This window comes from Palaemon carinicauda, chromosome 5 (assembly GCF_036898095.1).
Source record: "Palaemon carinicauda isolate YSFRI2023 chromosome 5, ASM3689809v2, whole genome shotgun sequence".
In the NCBI taxonomy this organism is placed as follows: domain Eukaryota; kingdom Metazoa; phylum Arthropoda; class Malacostraca; order Decapoda; family Palaemonidae; genus Palaemon; species Palaemon carinicauda.
The window spans coordinates 74,977,264-74,990,753 of record NC_090729.1 but is presented as its reverse complement, the minus strand read 5'-3'; the positions used below and the strand labels follow the sequence as shown (position 1 = coordinate 74,990,753).

Below are 13,490 nucleotides of genomic sequence, written 5' to 3'. Positions count from 1 at the left end.
AGTAGGAATATATCTCGATGATACTGTAATATATTCATCGACCTGGGAAGAATATCTCCAAATCCTGGAGAAGGTGTTTCAGAAGCTGCGAGGAGCACTTCTGAGGATTAACCTGGAGGAGAGCGAATTTGGAAAGGCAATAGTTCCGTACTTAGGATTTGAAGTTGAAGGAGAGCAAATCACCCCATTTGGTCTAATGAATGCACCCGCTACCCTTCAACGAGTGATGAATAACCTTCTAGGATCGATTGAAGGAGTAGGAATATATCTCGATGATACTGTAATATATTCATCGACCTGGGAAGAATATCTCCAAATCCTGGAGAAGGTGTTTCAGAAGCTGCGAGGAGCACTTCTGAGGATTAACCTGGAGGAGAGCGAATTTGGAAAGGCAATAGTTCCGTACTTAGGATTTGAAGTTGAAGGAGAGCAAATCACCCCGGTACCTGCTAACGTCGAAGGAATAGGGAAAACTTCACCCCCACAACGAGGAATCTATTACAACAATGTTTAGGAATGTCAGGATTTTACAGACAGTTTTGCCCGAATTTTTCGGCTGTAGTCGCTCCTTTGACAGATTTAACTAGCCTAAAGAAGAAGTTTTAAGGACCAGCGAGTGCCAGGAATCCTTCGACAGTATAAAGGCCATATTAACGAAATCGATACTGCAAGCACCAGATTTCAACAAAAAATTCCTTATCCAAGTGTATGCGTCGGATAATGGGATTAGAGCTGTCCTATTACAAGAAGGCAAGGGAAGAAATCTTAATCCTGTTTGTTTTATGTTGTCGAAGCTGAAGAAGCATCAACGAGCCTACTCAACAGTTGAAAAGGAACTGCTAGCGCTAATCACAGTCATAAGCAAGTTTAAAGTTTATATAAATAGACCGAAGAATACAGAAATTATGGTTTATCCAGATCACAATCGTTTAACTTTAGTTAATAAAACGAAGAATAATAGTCAAAGGTTAACTAGATGATCATTAAGATTCCAGCTATATTGTATTAATGTGAAACATATATCCGATAAAGCTAACGTGGTTGCAGATTATTTATCTCGGGCTGAACCAGTGGAATCAGGCCCGGGATAAATAATTGTTTTGGGGGGAGCTATCTCATGAAGCTGGTCTTCTTGAAAATAGAATGTTTTATTCAAGTATTTTATTTGTTTATTTAACATATGTATAGCCAGCTCGTAAGGTGGGTCCCACTCACGTAGGATTAAATAAATTTATTCTTACAAAGCTGGTTTAGCATAGGAGTAAATATTTTATTCATTTATTTCCTTTTTGTATTTAAGAGATGTATTGCTAGCTCGTAAGGTGAGTTGCACTCTTGTAGGATTAATTAATGTATGTAGATTACATAAGACTTTCATCATTCATTCAATTGAATTTTCAAATTACTACGTTGGCAACCTTGAGCCGCTAGAGCCGTGGCCCCACGCTACGAGAATGATCTACTAGAAAATTCTAGACAAATTAAGTCAATTTATATAGACCCTAACAATGCTTAAGCAGCAGAAGAGATCCAGCCTAACCCTTTGAAAGAGTCAAAATTCTCCTGCACTCTCTCCTCTCAAATGTGTGTACTCTTAAACCTGAATAAATTATTTTCGCCCAACGTATATCATGTATAGCGTTGTTCAAACGTTGGTGATATTATTGAATGTTACATAGAGTGTAGTGAGTTAATGTAAGTACATTTTAATACAAATTTTTTTTAACTGGCCCTGTGAGATTAGGTTAAACAGTGAAGTGTGTCTATTTTGCTTAACCATTCTGTAACCTTGTGTGAACCAAATGACATAAGTGTAACAGTTACATATATGTAAATTTCATCACTTTTTAATCACTAGCCCTTACAGTTCTCTGTGCTTGCTCGTGAAAAAACCGGACTGATCTTTCAGAATGTGTACAGACTACCAAAAGTTTAATTCGATCAGTGTGGCCGATAATTATCCATTGCCGCTCATAGACCAACTATTTGACAACATTGGACAAGCGAGGTTTATCTACAAGATTGACTTGTTAAAAGGCTATTATCAAATTCATTTTGACAACAACGCAAAATTATTATCAGCTTTTATAATCCCCTTTGGGTTATATCAATACAACATCATGCCATTTAGTCTAATGAATGCACTCGCTACCTTTCAACATGTGATGGATAACCTTCTAGGATCGGTTGAAGGAGTAAGGTAATCACCTAGTTTTGTTTTGAGTGTAGCGTAATGAGACCTTTAGATATTCAGTGTTCATATATATTATCATCAGGGAGTTGCGTATTATTCTCAGAGCTTGGAGGGTTTTCTCTTGTGTGTCAAATTATGTAGTGTAAAGCAGGTGAGTTTTGGAGCTCGGGAATTTACATAATTTGCTAGTCGTAAGAATATATATATATGTGGAGAATTTTTTTTATGTTCTGAGTGGGAACTTAGTCCGGGAAACTCTCCTTATGACAGTTACATAAAGTTCAACAGGGGAGGATAATGAGCACTTACTCTCGGGGCACAAACACCCTGCTAATACTTTACTGTCACAATTCACTAACCATCACTCTTAAATACAAAAGGGGGAAATTTTACTGTCCAGAGGCCGGAGAACTCCACACGTAGAATATATAAGTAATTTAGGGCCTACTCTAGCTTTGTCAGGTCTATAGTCATCTCATTCTCAGGCTCTGTTCCGACTCCGTCCCACCCCAATGAGATGCTGGACAGGTATTTTACGTTAATGCAATTAGACAAAAATCCAAAATGGGAGCAGTGATGTAAAGTAGTTTAAAAGTTTAAAGATAAGGATCTTTACCTTCGAAGCAAATATATTAATGCAAAGTTCCTCGCTGTTACCACCTATAGACTTACTTAGGTTTACTCTTTAAATATTCCCAGTTTAAACATTAAATAAATGAGGGAGCAAAAATACTAAGGAGGTTTAATTAACCTAATATTGATTTATTTCACATATTTACATTAAAAGAAAACGGACATCTTAACAAAGACAAAAATATCAAAAGAAATGCAAATTGAAATAATGAAAAATGGTTTAGACACGTGGTCTACAATAATTAATAATCAAAATGGGGTCGGACACGTGGCCCATGTGACCCAGAGACTGTGTTAGTCTCAAAAGGCAAAAAATTATATAGAAAAAATATATACACACAATCCCACCACACACAGTCCGAATAGTGTAAAAGCCAGGTTCCCTATCAAGTTAAAATTAGTCTAAGCTAAAAAAATGGGGGAAAACTAAATGGCCATTGCTGTAGTACCTGCACTCCTTTGAGATTAGTCCTATGCCCGTGATGGCTGTTGACCTGGTTGCACTTTGCACTCTTTACTGGCCCACCCCAAGAATCCTCGTTTGTGGCAATAAGTTTCCAGGTTCCACTCCTTCACTGTCTCCAGCCGGCAGCCACAGAACTCCTTGGTGAGTCACGTTTTGGGAGAGGGGGTGAGCCAGAGGTGCACAGGTTCACTGACCAGGCAGGTCAGTAGGCCAGGGCGGCTTCTAGTCGAATTGGGACGGGGTCGACACTCAGGTCGAGGAGATCACCTGGCTTCGCCTTGCCAAACAAGTGACGGTCATGATGCGTGCGGTAATCCATTGGGGGTGCCATATCGGGACTTCAGGACAGGGCAATGTATTGTTGCAAGGAGTGCAGAGGAGGCAGGATTTTGGGTAATTTTGTATATTATTCCATGGTGTGATTTCGCACAAGAAATATAAGAATTCCTATAGCAAATAACGTGATTTAACCGATTTTGATGATCATTTCAATCGCAAACAAACAGATCAACCAATTCGGTTAGTTATAAGTTGACGAATTGGTTGATGTTATTACAGATGAAATGAATGAGAAAACCAGTTAAATCACGATATCTACTATAGGAAATCATATATTTCCTGTGCGAAATTACACAATGAAATACAATACAAATGAACCATATAAATATTAACACTGTTGACATATATACTGAGTTAAAATATTTAAACAACAGATGTAGGGGACGATAACATTAGCAACGTTACCAATGGTTGACAGAACTACCAACGTTGACGAATGGTACACAGTGTTACCAACGACACGATGTCATTTCTAGAGATAGAAATGCTAAATATTTCCATACGTAAACTAAATAATTTTTCCATATAACTATTAAACAATAAATAAAAAGTACCAAAAGGCCACAGAACCTAACAAACCCACCTAACCTTGCCTAGAAGTACCCCGGTCACAAAACTCATATAATAAGCATTGGGGAATGACTTACTTTGTTTCACAGTACTACCAACGGTGACGAATGGAACACAGAACTACCAACGACACGATGTCATTACTAGTGGCAGAAATGATAAATATTTCCATTCGAATATTAAATAATTTTTCGATATAACTGTTACACAATATATAAATAGTACAGAAAGACCACAGAACCTAACAAACCCACCTAACCTTGCCTAGAAGTACCCCGGTCACAAAACACGTATAATGGCTATTGAGGAATGACTTACTTTTATGAAGAAAACGTCGAAGTATTCGGTAACCTGGGAACAGAAACTTCTCCAATCGACACTAGTTTTCGAAGATATGTCGATACCATCCATGAGGGTCTCATGGTCCGAATGTTTATGCAAAAAGTGGATGGCACATAATATCATCTTCCATGGGGGTAGACAACTATTGTCCAAAAAAGTACCTTTATAGGCAGTAACGGTATAACCACAACGGCGTTTCTTCTTAGTTTTACGAATGATGGATTCAGAATAGCAATAAAACACGTGAATGACTTACCTATAAGATAAAACAGAACGGCACTAGGGGCACTTTAAACCCTGAGGAATAACGGTGTGAGATTTAAGAAAATGCTCAACATTACCTGAAGTATCCAAAAAAATCAACATGGAATTGAGCCACTGCTTTTAGGTACGGAATACTGCAGCCGCTACAAGTTTCTATAACTTGCTCCATCGCAAAATACGAAAAAAAGAAACCGCACTTGTAATGAACACCTCACCAGGTCAAAGGTTACAACGGGAAAGGCATTGGAACAAAGGCTATGAAAAGACCGCTAATAGGGATAAAGGAAGTGGGGGGGGGTAGGGAGATATCTGCATAGGCCTAGGGTGGTGATTGGTTAAGGGAAAAACAAAGAACTCTAGCGGGTAAACATGAATGAACTAAATACGGAAACTAGACCAGAGAAAGGATTTATAAGACACAGAGGAGAGAAAAAGAAATAACCAACAAAAATAAATAAAAACAATATAGGAAGGTAAAATGCAATGAACGGTAAATAATATTGAATGGGAATATAAAATGAGATGATCATACCGAGAATTAACTGGATAAAAAAACTAGTCCAGAGTAAGTATTTATGTGCAACCAGGAAGAGAAAAAGAAATAACCAAACAAATAAACCCAATATAGGAAGGTAAAATGGAATGAATGATATATAATATTGAATGGGAATATAAAATGAGAAAATAACACGGTAATAAAATGAGTAATTGGGGAGAGGAAACTCCTGCGCAGGGGGGGATATATGCACAGGTCGGAAACTGATGAAACGAACGTACGTACAAATGGGAAAGGAAATAACCAAACAAATAAACCCAATATAGGAAGGTCAAATGGAATGTATGATAAATAATATTGAATGGGAATATAAAATGAGAAAATAATACGGTAATAAAGAGTAATTTGGGAGAGAAACTCCTGCGCAGGGGGGTTATATATGCGCAGGTCGGAAACTGGTGCGAACGAACGAACGTACAAATGGGTGCTAATGTTAGCAAGGAATGCTAACATTTGATCTACATCAGGTATGGAATGCTAACATTTAATCTACATCAGGCGTTGGCAGCACTGGTTACTGTATTACTACAAGAAATAACCTTTGAAACGGCTCCTCCCAAATATATCCAGTTATACTGTTTTGTATTTTCCTACGGTTATAATAAATACAAGAAGGAAATGTATAGAGAAGAAAAGGACTGATTTACGGTTATATATCGGTTCCCCAGTATGTTTTCCCCACCCAAAACCCCGAGTTCCCACTGGGGGTCCCCCATTATCGGAGGATATAGATGTATATATATTTCTGAAACTATTCATTTGCGACGGGAACGAGTGTTATTTTCGAAGGGGGCGTAATTTTTCCTATAAGAAAAAGTAGTTGGAATCCTAGGTTACATTGCCATGTAATAAACTACAATGAAACCGGATTGGGTACTAAATACTTTAGAGAAATCTTGCTGCTCTAAGGGAATTTATATATACAATAACCCTACCTATCCTGGCTTGCTAAAAACTAATAGTTTAAATGATTAATCAGCAATGGTTGGTGCGATGGGCATACATCTTAAAATTAACAAACCTTAATTGGTATTGAGAAATATAAGATGCATTAATTTAGCAGTATTGGAATTTATATCAAAAATGCAGTTTAGGAATTTAATCTCGACCCATGTAGTTTAAGGAAAGAACCAACATAGGCTGGGGTTACTACTAAGGCCCTCTGTTGTGCGTATCTACGCTATGACGTCACGAGCATGGCGTGCGCCACTGTCACCAAGTTTAAGTTTAGATTTGTTTTCCCTATTTTTCATTAAAGAAAACTGAATGTAGGAGAGAACGTTTAAGTGGTAGCTATAGTATTAGTAGAAGAGAGCTAAAAATACGATTGAAAGAAGAAGTGTGAAGAAAATTCTTCACAATATATATATATATATATATATATATATATATATATATATATATATATATATATATATATATATATATATATATATATATATATATATATATATATATATATCAGAGGTGGGACCACCGACTGAAATTCAGTATTTCAGTATTTCAGTACTACCGATGGTAGATTCATCTACCGCGCTACCGAACTTTCTACCGATACCAGTACCCATACCGAATGGATCTACCAAATGACTTTCTTTGGTAGATGCAAGCGTGCGTTCAGTTAACAAGCAAACAGGAAAACATCCACCGAAAATGTTTTCTTCACCAACACTTTTAACTGAACGACCAATTTTTCAAGATGGTGGCAGTTAATGTCAACGACGATAGTGACCAGTGAAATTAAGCCTTCTCAGTCACGTGACTGCCACGATGTAAACAAACAACACGTGCTTGGTGCGTATCGTTTCAGTGATTTACAGCTAGTGTTTGGTTTGTTATAAATAGAACACCTGCTACTTAATTAATTTTGTTCCTTTCAGCTTCAGTCTTTTATTTTAATTAATTGCTTTCGTTTTCAGGCGCGTTTCATGGCAGCGGTTTTCCGGAAACCGGTAATGATTTTTTCTAGGTATCAGGTTTTCTAGGTATTTGGGTTCAACAATTAGATGCCTACATGATGAGTTTCATGACCAGCAGACCCCACCCCGGCCCCAGCAGGCAGTCCAAGTCCCAGGCCCAGGAGGAAGATGGAAGAAACAGCAGCTAGTCCGAGCTGTCTCTGATCAGTTAATTACATGTTTATTTAATGTTTAGTTTATTAAAATAATCACATTTCTATTGTGTTTGTCTTGACAACAACAAAAAATTCACCTTTCCAATACTTCCTGTGGACCTTTGAAGGCCTTTAAGTTTTATTTTTTTCTCCAGACTTCTGAACTTTGAAACTTTATTTCAGTGAATCTGGCAACGAGTTGAGGAGCCTGTCCAGGGCCTCATCGATGTCCACGAGTGGAATGAGCCTGGACAGTGTCACCAGCATGGCCATCACCACCAGTGACACGGTTGAGATAGTGTCCGACGCCGAGGACACTGTGCAGGGTGCAGGCAGCATCCTGGACACCCAAGATGAGCTCAAGAGGTCCCCGCAGGGCCTCCAGGACTTTTTCAAGTTCCACAAGTTTGAGAGCTCGAATGAGAGCCAAAAGTATGGCGACAAGAAACAGCTGCATAAGGGGACGGCTAACTGCCAGAAGTGTAGGAAGACAATCAAGTTTGACAGCGAGTCCAGGGGGAACCCGAAGAAGCACTATAAGATGGTAAGTGAAAAACTTAATGATTGCAACTTCTTTATAGTATCTGCCCCACAGATAACAGTTTAAAAGTAAAGCCTTTTTAAAAAGTTCAAGTGTTCGCACATTTTTTTTTTAAATTCTGCACGGCAGATAATTGATTAAAGATTCTGAAGTCAATGCCCATTTAAAAAAGTTAAAATGTTTGCACCTTTCTTTAATTATCCGCACAGCAGATAAAAGCTTTTAATTTCTATAGTTAATGCCTTTTCTAAAATACTTAAGTGCTCTCAACTTTTTTTCTAAATTTCCACACGGCAGAGAGTTAATTTTGAAATTAAAGTATTTTCTAAACTTTTCTTTTATCTTTCAGAAGTATCCTGGCATAGTGAAGGCTCTGGAGGCAGCCATAAGCCTCAACAAGTTCAAGGTAAGGGTCGGCCTCAAGAGCAACAAGGCCCGCCGCCAGCTCACTCTCATGGAGGTAACCCAGAAGCCCAACGTGTGGTCCCAGGAGGCGGTGCAACATGCTTAAGTAGTCTGGTTGGCAGAGAGCCTAAAACTCTTCTGCGACACCAATGACGAGGCCACCGGAATCTTCCTGAAGACCCTGAAGCCTGAGTTCATAGTGGCTTGCAGAAAGACTCTCACCAACCCCCTCAGCAAATACTCTGTGCAGGTGAAGAACGAGGAGATCGCCTGCCTCAACAAGGTAGAGCATGTGGCGACCACGGCGGATTCGTGGTTGTTTACACAGAAGAGGCTTCCTTGGCTCCACCGTGCACTGGATCAACCCCGCCACCTTGCAGAGGAAATCCACCACGCTAGCCTGCAGGGAGCTGACAGAGTCCCAGACTGGAGACATTTTGGCCGGAAACCTGCATGAGACCTTCACAGACCACAACATCGCTGACAAGATCTCAGGGTGCACCACAGACAATGGCCGAAACTACATCTCGGCCTTTGAGCAGTTTGCCAGCGACCCCACCATCAAGACACTGCTTCCAAGGCATTTCAAAAGCAGGTACATACATTTAAAAATTTTGTATTTATGGTTTATCTTTTTATTCTTGTACTTCCAAAAATTTTTACACAACTTAACTTGAAATTAAATTTGTAACTGTTAGAATTACTTCATAACTGATGTTTAACTTAGAACTTAGAACTTTAGATGTTATTATTTATTTATCAAATCTTCACTTTGTGAAATTAAATAATCTCAATTCTTATACATCACTTGAAATTTAAATTTTAGATATTATAATTATTAATTAACTGAATTAGATGTTTAATGTGTTGCATACAAAGTTAAATTTAACTTATCAAATGGAAAGTTTTATTTTTTTTTCTTTTCTCTTCATGTTTAAAATAAAAACATTATTTCAGCAACCACATCATTAACCTCTTCTCCATGGTGGATGTCGCCGAGGTCCCCTGCTGGAACAAGGGGTCCAGGGCGGTCTTCAGGATGCCAAGGTCCAAGGCCCAGAGCATATCATCAGTCTGGGCAGTAAAGATCAAGGCGGCTACGGGAAGCAAAACGCTGAAGACACCTGTGGTGACCAGGTCGAACAGCTACTACGACTCCATGGAGTGCCTCGTAGAACTTGTCCTGGACAAACACGAGGTCTGGACCGCCATCACCAAGATCCTGTCTGGCCAGGGCCTATGCCTCTTTGACGGAAAGGACACCGAGGTCATCAAAGAGTACCTGCAGGTGATGACCCCTGTCACCACCTGCTTCGACAGGATGCAGTCTGACAACATGGCCTACATGGGGAACCTTCTCCTGGACCTCATGCTCCTGAGGCATCGCCTGGAGACTGTCAAGAACCGCAACCTGAAACTGGGGTACACGGGGAACCTAGTGGAGTACCTACTATAGCAAGACGACCATCAGTATGGCTTTAACAACAGGTAAGATAAAAATAAATATAAATCTTGACTTTTAGTCTCTGATAAAAAAAAATGGCTACATAAAAATGTGCCCATAATACTTTATAGCCTTTAAATACTTATTAAATCTTTGAAATTATGCCTTATATGAAATTATATCTAATACCATTTTTTTTTCTATTAGATTCGGACACTTGTTCGATGAGGACGACCTATTGATGGCCACAGCCACCCACACCCTGCACTGCATCAATTACATCAATGAGACGGCCTACACCAACATTAAGAACAGGTTGATCAAGGAGATGGTGGAGCTTGTCAAGCCTGACAGTGTCCAGGAGGAAGCTGCTGATGCAGGCGCCGAGCACTTCTGCTACGATGACCTTTATGTCTTTGTTGGTGATTTTAATGCTCACCATAGGGAGTGGTTAAGTTCTATCTCTCCTACCGATCGCCATGGCTTAAGAGCTTTAGACTTTGCCTCTGAATCAGGCTGTGAGCAAATCATAAATGAAGCTACTCACAGGTCTGGTAATTGCTTGGACCTCGTATACACTGACTCCCCTGGCGTTATAACTAGTAAGGTTGGTTCTCCAGTCGGGACTTCTGATCATGCCTTGATTTCATTATTAGTGAAGACTGAGCAGCCTGTCCCTGATATATCATATTCCTGTAAAATTTATATGAAATCCCAAGCAGACTGGAATGGGATTTTGCATGATCTTTTGTCCTTGAATTGGTCACAATTATATAATAGTGTAGATCCTGTTGTCTCTTTGAATGAGAATCTAGTCAACATAATTGATAGGCGTATCCCTTCTCGTGTGCTAAGGTACCGAATGAAGGACAAACCGTGGTTCAATGATGATTGTAGACGTGCTTATTTGGAGAAGCAGGAGGCCTATCACCTTTGGAAGGGTAACAGATCAGATTTGACCTGGAACAACTATACTCAGCTTCGAGCTTTTGCTCAGAGAGTTTATGCCTCAACTGAAAAGGAGTACAATTTAATCATAAAAGAAACACTTTCTGGTACAACTCAGGAACATAAATGGTGGTCTACCCTTAAATCTGCACTCTTTGGTGTAGATGCAACAGTTCCTCCTTTACTTAAACCAGATGGCTCAGTCACTCACTGTCCAAAGGAAAAGGCAACCCTTTTGGCTGATGTTTTTGACAGTAAACAGAGTAATGAAAAACTTGAACTTCCTCATTCCTGTTTTCCTGAGGCTAAACTAACTAGTTTAGCTTTTCGATCTCGTGAGATTAAAGCTCTGTTGATGCACCTTGATGCTTATGGAGGTGTAGACCCAAATGGTATTTTTCCTTTGTTTTTTATAAAGACAGCAGATTTCTTAGCTCCAAAGTTATCTGTTATTTTGCGCAAGTTAGCAAGAAGAGGAGCTTTTAGCACTTGTTGGAGAATTGGTAATGTTACTCCTCTATGTACATGTGTTTGTGGTAGCTCAAGTCCCTCTGATTACCGCCCAATTTCCATAACTCCCATATTATCTAAAGTTTTTGAACGTCTTCTGGCAAAACGTCTTAATAGGTTTGCTGAAGGTAATCATCTATTCCCTAGTTTGCAATTTGGTTTTCGTAAAGGCCTTGGAGCATGTGATGCCCTTCTTACAATCTCCAATGCAGTACAGAAATCCCTTGATTGTGGTCGGGAAGTTCGTATGATTGGCCTTGATTTTAGTGCTGCCTTTGACCGTGTTAATCAAGAGGCCCTTGTTTTCAAACTGAAACAGTTGGGAGTGGGTGGGTCGTTTCTTAGCATTATTATTGATTTTTTAAGTAGTAGATCTCAAAGAGTAGTTGTTGATGGGCACCATAGTGAGTGTAGGAATGTGATATCCGGTGTTCCACAGGGTAGTGTTCTTGGCCCATTACTTTTCATTCTATATACACATGACATGTGGTTTGGCCTAGAAAATAAGCTTGTTGCATATGCAGATGATGCTACTCTCTTTGCATCAATTCCATCCCCTGAATGTAGATCTGGGGTTGGTGAATCCCTTAATAGAGATTTAGCTAAAATTAGTGCATGGTGCAAGTTATGGGGTATGAAGTTGAATCCTAACAAAACTCAAAGTATGATTGTAAGTAGGTCAAGGACAGTGGCTCCTCAACATCCGGATCTCAGTATTGATAATGTTTCTTTAAATTTGTATGACTCTTTCAAAATTTTAGGTGTGTTTCTCGATAGCAAATTTACTTTTGAGAAACATATAAGGTCTGTGTCTTCTTCAATTGCACAAAAAATTGGCTTATTGAGAAAGTCTTTTAAGATATTTGGTGATCAATCTATTCTGAAGAAGTGTTTTAATTCTTTTATTCTACCTTGTTTTGAGTATTGTTCTCCTGTCTGGTCTTCAGCTGCTGATTCTCATCTTAATTTGTTGGACAGAAACTTACGGTCTATTAAATTTCTTATTCCTGATCTAGATATTAATCTCTGGCACCGTCGTTCAATTAGTTCATTATGCATGTTGCATAAGATTTTTCATAACTCTGACCATCCTTTACATTCAGATCTCCCTGGACAATTCTATCCTGTTCGTAATACTAGGCAGGCAGTTAATTCTAATAGCCAGGCCTTCTCCATCACGAGGCTCAATACTATACAGTACTCTAGAAGTTTTATTCCAGCTGTTACCAAGTTGTGGAATGATCTTCCTAATCGGGTTGTTGAATCAGTAGAACTTCAAAAGTTCAAAGTGGGAGCAAATGCTTTTTTGTTGACCAGGCGGACATGAGTCTTTTTATAGTTTATATATGACATATTTGTTTTTGACGTTGTTAGTAGTTTGTATATGACATATCTGTTATGACGTTGTTACTTTTTTTAGAATGATTTATTGTTAATTTGTTCTCTTCAGTTATTTATTTCCTTATTTCCTTTCCTCACTGGGCTATTTTTCCCTATTGGAGCCCCTGGGCTTATAGCATCTTGCTTTTCCAATTAGGGTTGTAGCTTGGATAGTAATAATAATAATAATAATATGGGGTGTATGGGGGCCCTGCTACCGCCCCCAGCCAGCACGCCCTGGAGGAAAGCATCAAACATTCAGGCATGAACTGGGCGAGGACCAGGGAGCATGTGGTCAAGAGGAAGCTCTTTCCCGAAGGCCACCAGGAGACCTGGATCAAACTGTAAATCCGGTACAACACTGCTCTCCCCAGCTCTGCGGCAGCAGAGAGGTTCTTCAGCACAGCGGGCAACATCCTACGCCCCAAGAGGTCCTCCTTGTCAGCCAGCAACTTTGAACAGCTTGCGCTGCTCAAGGGGAACAGCAGGATGTTTAAGGCTGCCCTGAAGGAGGGCCTAGAGAAAGGCCTTCACACCGACCAGGACCAGGAATAAGAAGAAGACAGCAAGACCAAGACAGCTTTATTTGTGTTGGAAATTTTCAGTTGCTTTTTTAAATGTTTAATTGTAATAAAAACGTGCTGTAATGATTGAATTAACAAAGTTTTACTGCTAACCTTTTTTCCAGCTGCATAGTTAGTTAGTTATACAAAAGTGTTGCTAAAGATAGTTTATTAGTTTTTTAAACTTAGAAGGTCTTTATAAGCTTTAAGACATTAAAAAAT

General features: G+C 39.2%; 1 pseudogene; it reads left to right on the top strand.

The window, feature by feature from the left end:
- The first annotated feature begins 7,381 nt into the window (after positions 1–7,381).
- Positions 7,382–13,260, top strand: LOC137640975 (uncharacterized; annotated as a pseudogene).
- Positions 13,261–13,490: the final 230 nt, after the last annotated feature.